This window comes from Schistocerca piceifrons, chromosome 4 (genome assembly GCF_021461385.2).
Source record: "Schistocerca piceifrons isolate TAMUIC-IGC-003096 chromosome 4, iqSchPice1.1, whole genome shotgun sequence".
Taxonomy (NCBI): domain Eukaryota; kingdom Metazoa; phylum Arthropoda; class Insecta; order Orthoptera; family Acrididae; genus Schistocerca; species Schistocerca piceifrons.
Window position 1 is genome coordinate 1188956 of NC_060141.1, and position 18859 is coordinate 1207814.

Genomic DNA, 18859 nt, shown 5'->3' on the forward strand with positions numbered 1-18859 from the left:
CACCTGCAGTAGGCGCAACCGTTCCCTCTGTTTCCGTGAATAATGCTATGGATGTTGTAGACGCGTCACCAGTAGAACCTTTTTCTTCGCGGCCAGTATCCGTTCCGCCAGCTGCCCTAACAGAAACTTCCGTCCCTGTTTCTGAACACGTGGAGGCGAGTCTACCCCCGCCGCCCGCCCTGAAGGAAAAGCATACGCGACTGAAGCAGCAGCGTAAGCGTAAGGCTAAGGGGAAGAAGTCCAGGGATAGTTCGCCGACCCCGCTCTCAGGGACCGGCAGTGACTCTGAGGCACTGTCGTCGTGCTCAGGGGGTGGGACGAAAGACACGAGGGAGACGCGCATACAGGAGCAGACCCAGCATTTGCGTCAGCTACTGGGTAGTCAGGGCGATAAGGCTGAGCCGCCTGTTAAACGTAAAAGCGAGCAGGCCGGCGATCAGTCTTTGCGACGGCAACGCACGCGTTCTGGGGCGGGGGCGGCCTCCCCGCACGTGCGTAACCGATGGAAGCAGAAGCTCCGCGAGTTGTCGACAGGGACCGCATGGAGCAGGACGAGGCCTGGTGGAAGTCGCCGGAGGACGCCCCACTGTGGGGGGTGGTTCCGGACCCCCCACCCCCACCCCGCACCTACGTAATTGCTCTCATGTCCACACCACTCAGTAGTTGTTTTAATGTTGCCTTTCTGTGATTGTCGTGTTTATTGCGTTTGTATTAATCACGCTGGGTCTTGCACGTGGAAAATATTTTACAGTTTTCGATAGCGCTTTCTCGCTTTTGTAGCAACGGTGTTATCTCTGAATGTGAATGTTTGCCGTGACGTGTTTGTCACCCTCTGGACGGGTAGTTCTGCCGTTTGACTTCCTGCTCCCGCCGTTATAATTCGATTTCGGTGTCGTGCTTTGTACTGTTACGTTTCACTTTTACTGTCAAGTTGTCTTGTGGCCATACTGTTCTGCTGAGGGGCTGTTTCTGTATGCTTGTTGGCGCTTCTTTGCAGCAGTTTTTTTTTTTTTTTAGAAATCCGTGTTTTTTCCCCTATTTGCTTACTGTCAAATGTCTGTTATTCTATCGACGGTTTATTACTGCCGATTAATATTCAGGTCTGCATTGCTGTGTTGCTGTTGTAGTGATTTTTGTAATGTCAGCAATGTTGTAGTTTGGCGTATTCTCACGCGTTATATTAATTACACTCGCATGCCATGTTTGTCGCGTGTTTCCGCAGTCTTTACGGAAAGATTGTATACGCGCATTGCATTATGTGGTGTTAGATGTTGTCATTTCGCGCACCTTTGTGTTCGATCTCCACTGCGCGTGTTCAAAACAAAAATTTCAGTACTTGTTTTTCTGTCTCAATTGTGATACTTTTATTATGCGTGAATATGTCCTATCTGTTGCAATTATCAGATGAGGCTTACTTTACTGCGGGTTTGCAACTTTTAGAATGGCGTAATTCCGGCCACTGTTCTGTCATGTTTTTACAAGTTGTTATACTGTCCTGCTTACGGGGTAGGTATTTGCTATTTGCCCAAATGTGTCTTACGTTTTATTTTTATTTTTTATGCTTGTGAGTGTCCTTTTCCATCTTTACATTTTTAAATTGTGACTTCCATTGGCATCCCCATGATATGGATATCGCTTTGTGTACTTTCATACCATCCTACGTTACGCGTCTACCGTGTGGCACTGCCATTTTATACAAAGACTCGTTCGAGCCACAAGATGTTCAGGTGATGCCTAACGGCCGTGCTATTGCGTGTACGATCCGGGGAGTCCGTGTTGTCAATATCTATGCGGCGTCGGGCACGGACAACGGCCGGCCGCGGTGGTCTAGCGGTTCTGGCGCTGTAGTCCGGAACCGCGGGACTGCTACGGTCGCAGGTTCGAATCCTGCCTTGGGCATGGGTGTGTGTGATGTCCTTAGGTTAGTTAGGTTTAAGTAGTTCTAAGTTCTAGGGGACTTATGACCTAAGATGTTGAGTCCCGTAGTGCTCAGAGCCATTTGACTGACGGACAAGCGCCGTGACCGGTCGCGTTTTTTTAGCTCTGAGATTTGTCCTTTTTTGACAAGTGGTCGTCCACTTGCGGTAGGAGGTGATTTTAACTGTGTTGTTGATGCTGCAGATATGACTACCGCTCCCACACTGTCAAGAACTTGCCGCGTTGATTACTGCTGCCGATTTGTGTGATACTTGGCGACATTTCCGCCCACGTCGCACTGTATTCACGCACATCTACAACACCGGGGGCAGTCGCCTTGACCGTATTTATGTTTCTCGCGCCCTCCAGGATGCCCTCCGTCGTGTTGACGTGCTCCCCGTGGTGTTCAGTGATCACTGTGGCTACGTTTGTGATGTGCGGCTGCAGGGTGGGGCTGTGGATCCTGTCCCGCGGGTTTGGAAGCTAAATGTCACTCACTTGCCGAAGGACGGTTTCCGACTGACTACTACGGCTGTGTGGGAATCTTCGTTCAAAAAGTTGGCAATTATCCCTCGACGCTCGATTGGTGGTTGGCGTTGGCTAAGCCTCAGCTACGTCGTGCCGCGCAAGCGTTCAGTCGCGAGGAGTCGTACTGGAGGAACCGTACGCTCGACTTTTACCAGCAGTGTCTCAGGGATGCTTTCGACGCCCCTATTGACCAATATGGTAACCTCCGTCTGCGGCTCAATCGCATTAAAAGCAAGATTCTGGGGATTCATCGCGACAGGGCGAAAGGTTACATAGTCCGTAGTCGTTTTGCGGGCGCCGTTGATGAGCAGCATCCGACGACTTTTTATTTGGCGAAGGAGATACGCTTGGCGTCCACGAAACGTCTTCGGAGTTTAACGGATGATGGCGATCGCCTCAGTGGCAGGCGGGATATGGTTGCTCACGTCACCGCTTATTATTCCGCATTGTTTTCAAACTATGATGGTGATGGCATCGCCACTGCGTTGTTTTTTAACGGACGACGATCGCGCCGACTTAACTGCAGCGTTGTTGCCACACGATGTTTTTCCGTTATTGAAGGCGTGTCCAAAAGGGAAGTCTCCAGGGCCCGACGGTATTTTATCTCGCCGTCTGCGACATTATTGAGGGCATGTTCACTTCATTGATTAACGAAGTCCTTCGTGGTGTGGCGGTACCCGGCCGTTTTATGGACGGTAGGGTGGTGCTTATTCCTAAGAAGGAAGGAGACTGTCGCGTCCAAGACCTGCGGCCTATCACGTTATTAAATGCCGACTATAAGATCGTTGCGAGGTGCGTGGCTGACAAGTTGAAATCTGTCATGGATAAGGTTATCGCTGCTCCCCAGTCGTGTGGAGTCCGGCGTCGTAACATCTTTACTGCGGCTTCTGCATACAGGGATGTTGTCTGTTCAGCAGCGGCTCCTGGTTCCTCCGCAGGAATCTTATCCATTGACTTCGCCAACGCCTTCGATCGTATCAGCCACGACTACCTCCTTCAGGTCATGTCGCGCATGGGTTTCGGTCTCCAATTTCTGGAAGTGGTACGCAACTTACTTACGGGAGCTCGGTCGGTCGTCATAGTAAATGGCTGGCCGACCGTGCCTCTCCCGATACGTCGTTCTGTTCGGCAAGGCTGTCCGTTGTCGATTTTTTATTTTGTACTTGCCATCGATCCACTGCTGCGAGCTCTCGACCGTATACTCCATGGGGTCCGAATTGGCAATGTGTCGTTGCGATGTTCAGCTTATGCTGATGATGTGGGTGTTTTTGTGGCGCATACGGCGGATATCGATGCAACTCGAGTGTTACTGGACTGTTATGAGCAGGCTTCTGGTGCCCGGATAAATGCACGGAAAACTGTGCTCCTTCCACTGGGGTTGCACGGTGTTGACGACCGGAGGCCGTGGTTCCGCGTTGTTTCACACCACACCGTTTTGGGTCTCGATGTTACTGCGTCGCCGCAGAACATGCAGGCTCGCAACTGGCGGTCACTCCTTACGGGTATTCGCATTCTTTGCCGTACACATGCTTCCCGACGGCTCAATTTGCTACAAAAAGTCGACCTCATTAACACGTTTATTCTGTCGCGGGCATGGTACGTTGCGCAGCTGCTCAGCGTCCCGAAATTGATAGCACGTTCCATCTCACGTGTTGTCTTTTGGTTACTGTGGCGTCATGAACTTTTTAAGGTGCGGGCGTCGGTTTGTGTCCTTGACAGATCGTTGGGAGGCCTAGGACTTGTTGATTTTTTACGTAAATGTGCGGCGTTGCTTGTAAACCGCACAGCTGCGTTGCAGACCAGCTGTCCGGGTGGCACCACGGCTGCTTTATTGGAGATTTATCGGCCGGCGTCTGAGTGCGCCCCCGTTTCTGTCGCCGACATTCCGTATCGTTTGTCGTTCCTGCGAGATTATTATCTCACTCGCAGTTACGTTTTAAGAACGGCTAACGATCCACACCGTAGGGCTCGGCGTCTCTACGCCGACCTGATGGGACGGCCGCCGGTTCACAAGTTGGAGGGTCGCCTCCCTACTGTGAACTGGAAACAGGTGTGGGCGAACGTCAATGCCGGCGTGTTGCCAACCGACGTTTCGGCGTTGTGGTTAAAGTTGGTGAACAAAACCTTACCGACCAACCGACGCCTCGCCGACATCCACCTCCTCGCCTCGCCCAACTGTGGCAGGTGTGGCGCGCCCGACACCAGGGAGCACCGGCTGCAGTGTCGGGCTGTTGCAGACGTGTGGTCGCTCTGTCAGATCGTGCTCGCGCTTATTCACAGAACTGTCCCGACCAAGGTCACCGTCGCTTCCGTTATTACCCCAGATTTTAAGTATTTTCCACGTGCAAGGCATACAACTACTGTCTGGTTATTTGGACATACGGTTTACGCCCTGATTGGTCTGGAACTGTCTGATGCATTTTCTTATTTGGCATATATCTGGGATTGTGTTGTGACGGCGAAACGTAAAATGACATACCGTGGAGATTTCGCGAACTATTTGAATGAAGCGATCTCTCACGCTTACACAAAAGATCTGTGACTATGAATTTTCTTTCTTTCATTTATTCATTAATTTGAATTCTTTATCAACTTTTTTTCCAACGTTGGACGCTTTGGGGTGTTGTTTGTGGTACTGACATACACGTTTCCTTTCTCCATTTATGGTGACGCAATTCGGGCCGTGTGTTACCTCAATGTGTAAATGCTTATTACTGCAACGACTATTATGTTTAGCTTACGTGCCTGTTTTTCTCAGTTGCTTCCCTTTTACGAGTGCAGTGTCGCCTTCTTATGTGTTGAGCTATTTTTCTGTAGCATGTTATTGCCAGGTACTTTAGTTTTCATTTTTTTTCTTGCAGCTTGGCGAGCTAATTGCCCACTACTTTACTTTTATTCTTTTTGTGTGATGACCCTGTATGTGTGTTTAGCTATTATTCTGCGGCATCATAATTAAAGTTAATTTTCATTATTTTTGAAGCGTAGCGAACTTGCAGCCTAATATTTCACGTTTATTTTTTTGTGGCGGTGACCCAGCATAATGTGTTTCAACTATTATTTTGCGGCATGATACTGCCAGGTAATATCGTTTTCATTTTTTTTAAGCGTGGTGAGCTTATTGCTTCATATACACCGGTTCTCGTCCGATCACCGAAGTTAAGCAACATCGGGCCCGGTTAGTACTTGGATGGGTGACCGCCTGGCAACACCTCGGTGCCTCGCGTGCACTGTTTACCTCGTGCGACTTGGCCGGCGGCGCCTCGGCGTTCGTCTGCTTCCATTGCCACGTGGCTTTCTTTCTACTGAACTGTAAGTAATGGATATTCTTTACGATGACAGTGAAGAGCGACAGAACAATGTTCAGTGCGAATTTGATCGTTCCGTAGAGAAACCTTCGGCTTTTGAGATTCAACGTTGGTTAATTGAGGATTTGTTGTCTTCTACTGACGTACTAGGTATTCGGTTCGATACGTTCTTAAATTCTGTGTTCTTAAAACTCAAATCTTCCGATCTCTGTGATGCTGTTGTTTTTGTTAATGACGGTGTTCGCAAAGTTAGACACCTTAACGGAAATATTAGTAATGTCACTGTGGCTCACGCTGGTTTTGGTCTTCGACAAATACGGATCTTTAACCTTCCGTTTGAAATTCGCAACGACACTATTTCTGGCCGCTTGCGGCGATATGGTACTGTGTTATCTGTCGTGAAAGAGAAATGGTCGTCTGCGTACTTTTTCAAGTAGAGAACGGTGTACGTAGTGTCAAGATGGTGGTTAGGCAACATATTCAGTCTTTTCTTTTGGTAAACGGTCACCCTGCGTTTCTCACGTAGAGTGGCCAGCCACAAACTTGTTCCTTTTGCAATGGTGTCGGACATTATCGGCAAGATGGTCCGAAGCGTAAACGGCCTGTTCAGCTACCATTAGAGGGCAATTTGCAAGGAGCTAGTTTTGCTTCCGTCGCCGCTACGGTCTTGGGTTGGACAGAATTTACATTTCTGCCCCGCTTTCTGCCCGTATTTGCCGCACGGAAGTGTTTCCCGTGCTGTTTTCTGATCATTCCGGTTACCTTTGTCAGCTTTTATTGCCTAGATTTTGTGTTCCCAGACGAAAGAATTTGTGGAAATTTAATTGTGCATTATTGAATGACGACCATTTTGTGACGTGTTTTACCAATCTGTGGCAGAAATTGCTCGGGACTAGGCGAGGTGACTGTAGTGTGCTGGAGTGGTGGGTCGGGGAGGCCAAGCCGGTGATCAGGCGGTTTTTGATGGATTTTAGCCGCGAGGCGGCTCGTTGGCGTCGCGCTACTGCCCGCTTCCATCAGGCGTGTTTGCAAGACCTCGCGCTGCGCGTGACGTCACAGCCTGCCTTGCTGCCCGCTTTTAAGCAATTCCAGCGTAAGCTTCTCGCTGATTTGCGTGCCGTTAGTGACGGTGTCGTCGTCCGCAGCCAGCCTGCGGGGGTGGTGGATGGCGAACCTTTGTCGCTTTATCATCTGCATAGGGAACGAAGGCGGCGCGCCCGTCTGCACATCGGTACCTGGAAACAGTGCGACGGTAGACGGACTACTGTCCAGTCCGACATTGAGCGGGATGTTTTTACTCATTTTAGTTCCCTTTTCCGTGCGCTGGATGTTGACTGTAATGCGTTGCGGGATTTTTTACAAGTTATACCTCATGTTTTAACTCGTACGGATAGGATGCATTTAAATGCTGCTTATGTACCTGACGACCTGTACGATGCTATCCGACGAAGCCCTAAAAGTAAATCGCCTGGTCCCGACGGCATTCCTGCTGAATTTTATCTGAAATTTTATGATCTTTTTTGTGATGTTTTTGTGGCTCTTTTAAATGAAATTCGGGATGGTGCTGTTATCCCTGCTGCGTTTGAGGAGGGGGTGGTGACATTGGTTCCCAAATCGACTGCGACGCCCTGCATTGACGCTGTTCGGCCGATCACTTTACTGAACGCCGACTTTAAGATTGTGACGCGCTGCGTGGCTCAACGCCTTAAAGTTGTTTTACCGTCGGTCCTCAGTGATAGTCAATCATGTGCTGTGCAGGGTCGAAACATCTTTGATGCCGTCCTCGCCTATCGCGACTGTATCGGTTTTGTTAAAAGTGCGAGACTGCCGACAGCTGCCATTTTCTTAATTGATTTCAAAAATGCTTTCGACCGCATTAGCCATGTGTACCTCCGCCAGGTTCTTGTGCGGATGGGCTTCGGTTTTAAGTTTACGACTGTGGTAAAGCATCTTTTACAAAATGCGACGTCACGTGTTAGTGTCAATGGCCACTTAACGCCAGCTTTCCGTGTTGGGCGCTCGGTGCGGCAGGGGTGTCCCCTTTCCATGGCCCTTTTTTCTGTAGCTTTAGATCCGTTGCTGCGAATTATCGGCCGCGACTGCCGTGGCATTCAGATAGGGACGCACCGCCTCATTTGCAAGGCGTACGCCGACGATCTTGGCGTTTTTCTTGGCCATTCTGATGACGTTGACACTCTATATGGTGCACTGCAACGCTTTGAAAAAGCTACAGGTGCCATTGTCAACCCCACTAAGACTGTTTGTTTGCCTCTTACACCCCGCGCACGGTCCATACAGCGGAGCTGGTTTTGTGTCCGCGAACAGCACAAAGTCCTGGGCGTTCTTTTTTCTTCTCATCCACAACGGATGGAAGCGCTCAATTGGCGGTCTACGCTCCATAAGGTGCGCGCCGTTGCCAAGATCTATGCGGCTCGCACGTTGGCGCTTCGTGACAAGGTGGCCCTGATCAATACTAACATTCTGGCCAGGGTGTGGTACCTCGCACAGGTCCTTCCACTGCCTCGGCAGTTGGAACGTGCCCTCAAGCAGGCGGTGTATTGGTTTTTATGGCGAGGTGACATTTTTAAAGTCTCGTATGACACCTGTACTCTAAGCCCGACAGATGGTGGTTTGGGTTTAGTAGATCTTCGCGCGAAGTGCTCTGCTCTCCTTCGGAAGCGGACCACCGTTGTTATGGAGAGGGCCCCGAACGGTACCACTGCGGCGGTCTTCAGTATGTATCGTCCTCAATCAGTGGAGGCGCCGGTGAATGTCTCGCACATTCCCTTTTTTCTTAATTATGTGCGTCGCTACTATATGGACAACAGCTACCTCGCGCTATGTGACGTTCCCAGTCTTCGAGTCTGCGACGTCGTTTCTGCTTTCCGTGGATCACCTGTGCGTTGTAAGTGGGAGTATCGGCTACTGTGGTATAATTGGGTCGCGGTATGGAAAAATCTTGCCAGCCATGTTCTTCCTCCCTCTGTACACGCCGTGTGGTACAAGGTTGTGCATCGTACCTTCCCAACGAATTCGAAGCTCCATTCCATCAACCTCATCTCGTCTGGAGCTTGCGACTTGTGTGAAGCGGAAGATACACTTGAACACGGTTTTGTGTGTGGACATTTTTGCAGTGTTTGGGATGCCGCCAGAGATATGATTCGCCTAATCGATCGAGTGGATACGCGTTCAGTCTTGCCGACCGACGCTTTAATTCCTCAATGCGTCGCCTACCCGAATACAAAGAAGAATGCTACGGTGTGGCTCCTGGGTCATACCGTTTTTGCGATGTTTCACCTGAAATTGACTACTGAATTGGACTTTCTTACCTATTTATGGACTCAGCATGAACAAACAGAAGCTTTGCCTGGCTATCGTGCTACTTTTGCAAATTTTTTGAAGGTTGCACTTGCTCATGCCTTTTCCCGGATGTCAGTGGATGCTTAACATGTTTATGACGGTTTGGTATACTATTCTATTTTGACCGCTCAAGCTGTGTTTTTCAAGGAACGAACATTTATGGAAATACGTGTACTCAGAGGAACTCTTTTTTTTCCTTATTTGTGTATTTTTTTATTTCCGGTACAGTTTACCTTTTTCTTGATTCTGATTTTTTATGCTGTGGACATCGGCACTTTTATTTACGAGCACTGGTTTTCTCCTGTAGGTCTCCCATGTGGCGGCACTGATATTTTCAATTTATAACTAGTATTACCGCGCAGTGACTTTTATTTTTTTTTCCTTTTCGTTTCCCTTGTCCACCTGATGGACTTTACCCCTCAGTTTTACTGGTGTGGAACTTTAGCGGTAATAGTGACACTAAGGAAGTGGTTTTTTTTCTACTGAATTTTGTTTCCCTGGCGGAGTCATTGTCTCCATGCAGAAGATTGCTGGATTACGGATTTTTTTTGCTCTTGCCGCTTTTTCCCGACGGACGTCGACCGTTTTAAGGACACCAACGGGGGATACTGATTTTTTCGTCCGTTCGTCGTGGGACATGGAGTCAACAGCACCTTTATAGCTCATAAAAAAAAAAAAAAAAAAAAAAAAAGTGCTGTTGGCTCTCTCATTTTTCATTTTTACGTCGCTGCACCTGCCAGCCCTCTTTTCATACTAACTTTCAGGTGTTGACAAAGATGCTTCCACAAGCATTTTGAACTACTGTATCAAACGCAAGATACGAAATTACAGTAATGAACTCAGTTTGAGCAAGAATGCGCGAAGGATGTGTGCTAGAACTCCTTGAAAATAACAACACACTACGAATCGACAGATGAGTTCTGAAATAAGTCAGGGCCTACTGTTTTGTAGCAGTGCTAAATTCCACAATGTAAATAAACAAAAAAAAAAAAAAAAAGAAATAAAATCTTCCGTTCTCGTCCGATCACCGAAGTGAAGCAACAACGTTAGTAGTACTCGGAAGGGTGAGCGCCTGGGAACTCTGGCTGTCTTCATTTTTCGCTTTTCAGTCGCTACTCCTGGCAGCCAGCCTTTTTCCATATCACCTTTCTGTTGTGACAAAGAGACTTCCTCAAGCATTTTAAACGGCCGTAAGGTACGAAACTGCAGTAATTAACTCAGTTTGAAGGAGAATGTGCCAACCAAGTTTGCCAGGAAGTCTTTGAAAACGACAAAACAGTACGAATCGGGCGGTATGCTCCGAAATACGGTAGCGCCTGCCTATCGTTCTGCAGCGGCGTACAGCTCCAAGTTCGATTTCTAATCATAAATTTATTCTTTTGTCGTCTCGCCTCCTCCCGCAGACGTTTCTCGCGCTTGTGCTGTCATATGGACCGCGACCCGAGCGGCAGCGAGCGGCAGTCGGGACAAGTCGGGACGGAAGGGGGGACAGGCGCCAATGCACCGCGCAAATTACGCAAATATCTGGAAGCGCGGCGTGTGTCAGCCAGGTGAGAAAGCCTCCGTCGGTCCAGCAGGACACTGCCACACCCCGCGCAGTCCGCCCGCCGCCCGACCGCGCGCGCAAGCCCCGCGCCGGATAACAGGAACAAGGCGCGTCGCCAGCGAGTGTCGGAGGCCACACGCACCAAACGAATGACAGGCGGTGCACCGAGCAGCTGTGTTGTGCGTGTCTCACCTACGTTCGGCAGTCGCCTCTGAGACGCCGAGGCGAGCGCGCACTCCGCGCCACCTTCGAGGTGGAAAGACGAGCTTTGCGTCAAATGTGCCACGGAAAGCAGCGATTGCGTGTGTTGCGAGAAGAGGCGAATGCTTCTTCTGGGGTGCGGCTACAGTATAAGGACGCCAACGGCCATACCATGTTGAATACACCGGTTCTCGTCCGATCACCGAAGTTAAGCAACATCGGGCCCGGTTAGTACTTGGATGGGTGACCGCCTGGGAACACCGGGTGCTGTTGGCTCTATCTCATTTTTTCATTTTTACGTCGCTGCACCTGCCAGCCCTCTTTTCATACTAACTTTCAGGTGTTGACAAAGATGCTTCCACAAGCATTTTGAACTACTGTATCAAACGCAAGATACGAAATTACAGTAATGAACTCAGTTTGAGCAAGAATGCGCGAAGGATGTGTGCTAGAACTCCTTGAAAATAACAACACACTACGAATCGACAGATGAGTTCTGAAATAAGTCAGGGCCTACTGTTTTGTAGCAGTGCTAAATTCCACAATGTAAATAAACAAAAAAAAAAAAAAAGAAATAAAATCTTCCGTTCTCGTCCGATCACCGAAGTGAAGCAACAACGTTAGTAGTACTCGGAAGGGTGAGCGCCTGGGAACTCTGGCTGTCTTCATTTTTCGCTTTTCAGTCGCTACTCCTGGCAGCCAGCCTTTTTCCATATCACCTTTCTGTTGTGACAAAGAGACTTCCTCAAGCATTTTAAACGGCCGTAAGGTACGAAACTGCAGTAATTAACTCAGTTTGAAGGAGAATGTGCCAACCAAGTTTGCCAGGAAGTCTTTGAAAACGACAAAACAGTACGAATCGGGCGGTATGCTCCGAAATACGGTAGCGCCTGCCTATCGTTCTGCAGCGGCGTACAGCTCCAAGTTCGATTTCTAATCATAAATTTATTCTTTTGTCGTCTCGACTCCTCCCGCAGACGTTTCTCGCGCTTGTGCTGTCATATGGACCGCGACCCGAGCGGCAGTCGAGCAAAGTCGGGACAAGTCGGGACAAGTCGGGACAAGTCGGGACAAGTCGGGACAAGTCGGGACAAGTCGGGACAAGTCGGGACAAGTCGGGACAAGTCGGGACAAGTCGGGACAAGTCGGGACAAGTCGGGACAAGTCGGGACGGAAGGGGGGACAGGCGCCAATGCACCGCGCAAATTACGCAAATATCTGGAAGCGCGGCGTGTGTCAGCCAGGTGAGAAAGCCTCCGTCGGTCCAGCAGGACACTGCCACACCCCGCGCAGTCCGCCCGCCGCCCGACCGCGCGCGCAAGCCCCGCGCCGGATAACAGGAACAAGGCGCGTCGCCAGCGAGTGTCGGAGGCCACACGCACCAAACGAATGACAGGCGGTGCACCGAGCAGCTGTGTTGTGCGTGTCTCACCTACGTTCGGCAGTCGCCTCTGAGACGCCGAGGCGAGCGCGCACTCCGCGCCACCTTCGAGGTGGAAAGACGAGCTTTGCGTCAAATGTGCCACGGAAAGCAGCGATTGCGTGTGTTTCGAGAAGAGGCGAATGCTTCTTCTGGGGTGCGGCTACAGTATAAGGACGCCAACGGCCATACCATGTTGAATACACCGGTTCTCGTCCGATCACCGAAGTTAAGCAACATCGGGCCCGGTTAGTACTTGGATGGGTGACCGCCTGGGAACACCGGGTGCTGTTGGCTCTATCTCATTTTTTCATTTTTACGTCGCTGCACCTGCCAGCCCTCTTTTCATACTAACTTTCAGGTGTTGACAAAGATGCTTCCACAAGCATTTTGAACTACTGTATCAAACGCAAGATACGAAATTACAGTAATGAACTCAGTTTGAGCAAGAATGCGCGAAGGATGTGTGCTAGAACTCCTTGAAAATAACAACACACTACGAATCGACAGATGAGTTCTGAAATAAGTCAGGGCCTACTGTTTTGTAGCAGTGCTAAATTCCACAATGTAAATAAACAAAAAAAAAAAAAAAAAAGAAATAAAATCTTCCGTTCTCGTCCGATCACCGAAGTGAAGCAACAACGTTAGTAGTACTCGGAAGGGTGAGCGCCTGGGAACTCTGGCTGTCTTCATTTTTCGCTTTTCAGTCGCTACTCCTGGCAGCCAGCCTTTTTCCATATCACCTTTCTGTTGTGACAAAGAGACTTCCTCAAGCATTTTAAACGGCCGTAAGGTACGAAACTGCAGTAATTAACTCAGTTTGAAGGAGAATGTGCCAACCAAGTTTGCCAGGAAGTCTTTGAAAACGACAAAACAGTACGAATCGGGCGGTATGCTCCGAAATACGGTAGCGCCTGCCTATCGTTCTGCAGCGGCGTACAGCTCCAAGTTCGATTTCTAATCATAAATTTATTCTTTTGTCGTCTCGCCTCCTCCCGCAGACGTTTCTCGCGCTTGTGCTGTCATATGGACCGCGACCCGAGCGGCAGCGAGCGGCAGTCGGGACAAGTCGGGACAAGTCGGGACGGAAGGGGGGACAGGCGCCAATGCACCGCGCAAATTACGCAAATATCTGGAAGCGCGGCGTGTGTCAGCCAGGTGAGAAAGCCTCCGTCGGTCCAGCAGGACACTGCCACACCCCGCGCAGTCCGCCCGCCGCCCGACCGCGCGCGCAAGCCCCGCGCCGGATAACAGGAACAAGGCGCGTCGCCAGCGAGTGTCGGAGGCCACACGCACCAAACGAATGACAGGCGGTGCACCGAGCAGCTGTGTTGTGCGTGTCTCACCTACGTTCGGCAGTCGCCTCTGAGACGCCGAGGCGAGCGCGCACTCCGCGCCACCTTCGAGGTGGAAAGACGAGCTTTGCGTCAAATGTGCCACGGAAAGCAGCGATTGCGTGTGTTGCGAGAAGAGGCGAATGCTTCTTCTGGGGTGCGGCTACAGTATAAGGACGCCAACGGCCATACCATGTTGAATACACCGGTTCTCGTCCGATCACCGAAGTTAAGCAACATCGGGCCCGGTTAGTACTTGGATGGGTGACCGCCTGGGAACACCGGGTGCTGTTGGCTCTATCTCATTTTTTCATTTTTACGTCGCTGCACCTGCCAGCCCTCTTTTCATACTAACTTTCAGGTGTTGACAAAGATGCTTCCACAAGCATTTTGAACTACTGTATCAAACGCAAGATACGAAATTACAGTAATGAACTCAGTTTGAGCAAGAATGCGCGAAGGATGTGTGCTAGAACTCCTTGAAAATAACAACACACTACGAATCGACAGATGAGTTCTGAAATAAGTCAGGGCCTACTGTTTTGTAGCAGTGCTAAATTCCACAATGTAAATAAACAAAAAAAAAAAAAAAAAAGAAATAAAATCTTCCGTTCTCGTCCGATCACCGAAGTGAAGCAACAACGTTAGTAGTACTCGGAAGGGTGAGCGCCTGGGAACTCTGGCTGTCTTCATTTTTCGCTTTTCAGTCGCTACTCCTGGCAGCCAGCCTTTTTCCATATCACCTTTCTGTTGTGACAAAGAGACTTCCTCAAGCATTTTAAACGGCCGTAAGGTACGAAACTGCAGTAATTAACTCAGTTTGAAGGAGAATGTGCCAACCAAGTTTGGCAGGAAGTCTTTGAAAACGACAAAACAGTACGAATCGGGCGGTATGCTCCGAAATACGGTAGCGCCTGCCTATCGTTCTGCAGCGGCGTACAGCTCCAAGTTCGATTTCTAATCATAAATTTATTCTTTTGTCGTCTCGCCTCCTCCCGCAGACGTTTCTCGCGCTTGTGCTGTCATATGGACCGCGACCCGAGCGGCAGCGAGCGGCAGCGAGCGGCAGTCGGGACAAGTCGGGACGGAAGGGGGGACAGGCGCCAATGCACCGCGCAAATTACGCAAATATCTGGAAGCGCGGCGTGTGTCAGCCAGGTGAGAAAGCCTCCGTCGGTCCAGCAGGACACTGCCACACCCCGCGCAGTCCGCCCGCCGCCCGACCGCGCGCGCAAGCCCCGCGCCGGATAACAGGAACAAGGCGCGTCGCCAGCGAGTGTCGGAGGCCACACGCACCAAACGAATGACAGGCGGTGCACCGAGCAGCTGTGTTGTGCGTGTCTCACCTACGTTTGGCAGTCGCCTCTGAGACGCCGAGGCGAGCGCGCACTCCGCGCCACCTTCGAGGTGGAAAGACGAGCTTTGCGTCAAATGTGCCACGGAAAGCAGCGATTGCGTGTGTTGCGAGAAGAGGCGAATGCTTCTTCTGGGGTGCGGCTACAGTATAAGGACGCCAACGGCCATACCATGTTGAATACACCGGTTCTCGTCCGATCACCGAAGTTAAGCAACATCGGGCCCGGTTAGTACTTGGCTGGCTGCCCGCCTGGCAACACCTCGGTGCCGAGCGAGCAGTGTTTACCTCGTGCGACTGGGCCGGCGGCGCCTCGCGTGTCGTCTGCTTCTTCTGCCTTGTGGCTGTATTTCTACCTGACTGTAAGTAATGGAAATGATTTACGATGATAGTGAGGAAAGGCAGAATAACGTCCAATGTGAATTTGATCGTTCAGTTGATAAACCTTCGGCCTTTGAGATTCACCGTTGGATACTAGAGGACTTGATGTTACGGCATGATGACGTTCTTGGCATACAATTTGATACGTTCCTTAATTCAGTGTTTTTAAAATTGCGATCTCCTGACATGTGTGATACTGTTGTGTCTGTCAATGACGGTGTGCGTAAATTTCGACATCTTGACGGTAAAATTAGTAATGTGACTGTGTCGCACGCTGGCTTCGGCGTTAGGCAAATTCGCGTCTTTAACTTGCCTTTTGAAATACGTAATGATACCATTTCACGTTATTTGCGGCCGTACGGTACCGTTTTGTCAGTGATTAAGGAAAAGTGGTCCTCCGCCTATTTGTTTCAAGTCGAAAACGGTGTGCGGAGTGTGAAAATGGTTGTCAGACAGCACATTCCGTCATTTATTTTGGTCAACGGCCACCGTGCGTTTGTGACTTATAGTGGACAGCCTCAAACTTGTTCATTTTGTAGTGGCGTTGGTCATTACCGGCAAGATTGTCCTAAACGTAAACGGCCTGCTCAATTACCGATTGACGACGGTTTGCGCGGGGCCAGCTTTGCCTCTGTCGCTGCTACGGTCTTAGGTACAGCCCCCCCCGCACCCGCGCGCCGCGTGGCCGATGCTAACCTAGCTGACGCCGCGGTTGCCATGGATGTGTCCACTCCCGATTGTGACCTTGCTTCTGTGTCTGCTGTTTCCGCGCCTGCTACGGCTACCGTGCAGGCTGACGAAAATTTGTCTTTACCACTTGTTTCACTTGCGTCTGTGTCCGACCGCACGCCCGCGTCGGCGACTGCTGTCGTGTCGGAACCTGTTTCCCAGCCTGTTACGGTACCGGAATTTTCTGATACGTTGACTGCCTCGGTTGACGTGGCTGCCAGTGCTACTGTTAGCTCTGCTGCCGTGGAGTCGCAGGAATTTTTTGCGGCTCCGAAACCGCGGCGTGATGAATTTCCGTCTCGCAGTTCTAGCAGGCAACGTGCTCGTAGTGTCGGTCGGTCGCCTTCCTCTGACAGGGGGTTTACCCGACCCGACCGCAGTCCGTCTCCAGTTGACCGTTCGCCCGCCGGTTCCCGGCAGTCGCGAGTTGGTCGGCAAGACTCACAACAGCGTGCCGCGCGTCGGGACCTAGACCGTGAGCGGCGGCCGTCTCCGGCTTCCGGCTCCGGGCGTCCGACACAGCAATCGCAACCCCAACAGCGTGCCGCTTCTCGCCATCCGCCGCCTGACGACCTCACCGTGGCCGATCAGAAGCGTGATGTCGCTGTTCGACATTTACGAACCGTTTTAAGTCAGCCGCCTACTGGTGACGATTCGGCAATGCCGGCCGATACGGCTTTGGCTGTAGCGCCGCCGCAATTGCCGACAAAACGGAAGGCTGAAGACACCCACCAGCGTCGTGTCTGTCCTTCTGCCCCCGAGCGAGTGCCGGCTTCTTCTCCCGACGTGGAGATGCCCGTTGCTGCTCCTTTGTCGGTAGCTTCCGGTGGCACAGATTCTGGGACCGCGCCCGCCCCCACTCCCGTGTACCCCACTGAGTGGGCGGCGGATGTGGAAGGCGGTGCGACTTAGTGGATTCTTTGTTGTCCCCTAATCCAGTTGACGGGAACTACTCCCGTCTTTTAGAGAACCTTTTACCCTTCCTTGGTGGCCGGAATTCCGTCCATGTTTGCTGTCTGTTTTTACCATAAGGAGCCTTTTGTGCATGTGTATTTTACTTGTGTCTGGGGCCTGAGCATTGTTCGTGGCATATCTTATTTCTCAATGTTATTCTCTGTTGTTCCCTCCTCCAGTTGCCGGGAATTCCTCCCGTCGTTTTGGAGGTCATTTTACTCCTTTTGGTGGCTGAAATTCCGTCCATGTCTGCTGTCTGTTTTTAACTGAGGAGTTTTTTTTGTGCTTGTATATTTTAATTGTGTATGGAGCCTGAGCGTTGTTCGTGGAATGTTTTAACTCTCAATGTTAACAAGTTGAGTAATCCGCACAAGTTGTCGGCTTTGCACACTTTTTTACATGACTCCCGCTGTCATGTCGCATTTTTACAGGAAGTTACGCGTCAGGCTCTGTTGTTTTTACTTGACTCTTCTGATTTTACTGTCGTTGATAATATCATGTCCGACGAACAGACTGGTACTGCTATCTTAATTCGTCCTGAATTTGATGTTAGCAATATTGAAATATTGCCAAATGGCCGCGCTATAGCATGTACCGTCAATGGTTTCGCCTTTGTTAATGTATACGCTCATGCCGGTGACAAGCCAGCGCGGAATAAATTTTATGGTCAGGATCTCTGTCCACTTCTCCATCGTAATCATACTGACTTAGTGATCGGTGGTGATTTTAATGCTGTGATTGATGGTCGTGATCAGGAGCCGCGTCCTAACTGGTGCCAGGAATTGCGTACGTTGGTTGACAGCTTTCGGCTCCGCGACACGTGGCGTGTGCTGCATCCGGACGAGACGCATTTCACCCACTTTTACGCCACCGGTCACAGTCGATTAGACAGGATCTATGTGTCTTCGCCGCTCGCCGCTCACGTCCGGAAGGCGGACGTGTTGCCGGTTATTTTTTCTGACCATTGCGGTTACATGTGTCAGCTTCTCCTGCCGCGTGCGCGCCCTACTCGGCGCAGCAATATTTGGAAATTTAACTGTAGCCTTTTGGACGATGCCAGTCTCACGTCTCAATTTACTGCGTTGTGGCGCAAGCTCTTGCGTGGTAAAGGCGATGACGGCAGTACTATCGGGTGGTGGGTGGCGGTCGCCAAGCCGGCTATTCGGCGTTTTTTAATCGATTTTAGCCGCGATGCGGCGCATTGGCGTCGGTCGACGGCACGTTTTTACCAGGACTGTTTAAAGGATATCGCTCAGCGCGTCGCAACGTCACCTGAGTTGCTTCCGGTTTTTAATCAGTTCAAAGCCAAGCTCCTCGATGATCTTCGTCGGAAGGGTGTTGGGGCTATCGCGCGGAGCCAACCGGTGGGTGACGTGGAAGGGGAACCGCTCTCTCTCTACCACCTGAGCAGGGAGCGCCGGCGGCGCGAGCGGTTGGCAATCCGTAAATGGATCCAGCGAGATGGCACGTCCACTTCCGATGGTGCGGCCATTGAGCGGGAAGTTCACGAGCATTTTGCGACGCTTTTCCGAGAGGTGGACGTCAACGCCGGGGCGCTGCGCGATTTTTTGCAGAGGGTCCCACGTGTGTTAACACGACAAGATAGAGCCATTTTAAATGAACCTTTTACCCTTGATGACCTAACTACAGCTGTGAAACGGAGTCCTAGGGGCCGGTCCCCTGGACTGGACGGAATTCCTGCCGAATTTTACTTGAAATTTTTCAGTCTTTTCAGTGATGTTTTAATTGCCATTATGAATGAGATCCATAACGGCGTTGCTATTCCTGCGGAATTTTCAGAAGGGCGCATTGCTCTCGTTCCGAAATCGG

General features: G+C 50.6%; 3 non-coding genes and 1 pseudogene across 3 annotated transcripts; all 4 read left to right on the plus strand.

Moving 5' to 3' along the window:
* Positions 1-11014: 11014 nt before the first annotated feature.
* LOC124796474 lies at positions 11015-11133 on the plus strand. Its single transcript, XR_007016773.1, has one exon. It is a non-coding gene; the product is annotated as a 5S ribosomal RNA (ribosomal RNA).
* Positions 11134-12455: 1322 nt separating this feature from the next.
* LOC124796684 lies at positions 12456-12574 on the plus strand. The gene has a single exon (XR_007016820.1). It is a non-coding gene; the product is annotated as a 5S ribosomal RNA (ribosomal RNA).
* A 1215-nt stretch (positions 12575-13789) lies between these two features.
* LOC124796800 lies at positions 13790-13908 on the plus strand. Its single transcript, XR_007016831.1, has one exon. It is a non-coding gene; the product is annotated as a 5S ribosomal RNA (ribosomal RNA).
* A 1215-nt stretch (positions 13909-15123) lies between these two features.
* On the plus strand, positions 15124-15241 carry LOC124796697 (annotated as a pseudogene).
* Positions 15242-18859: the final 3618 nt, after the last annotated feature.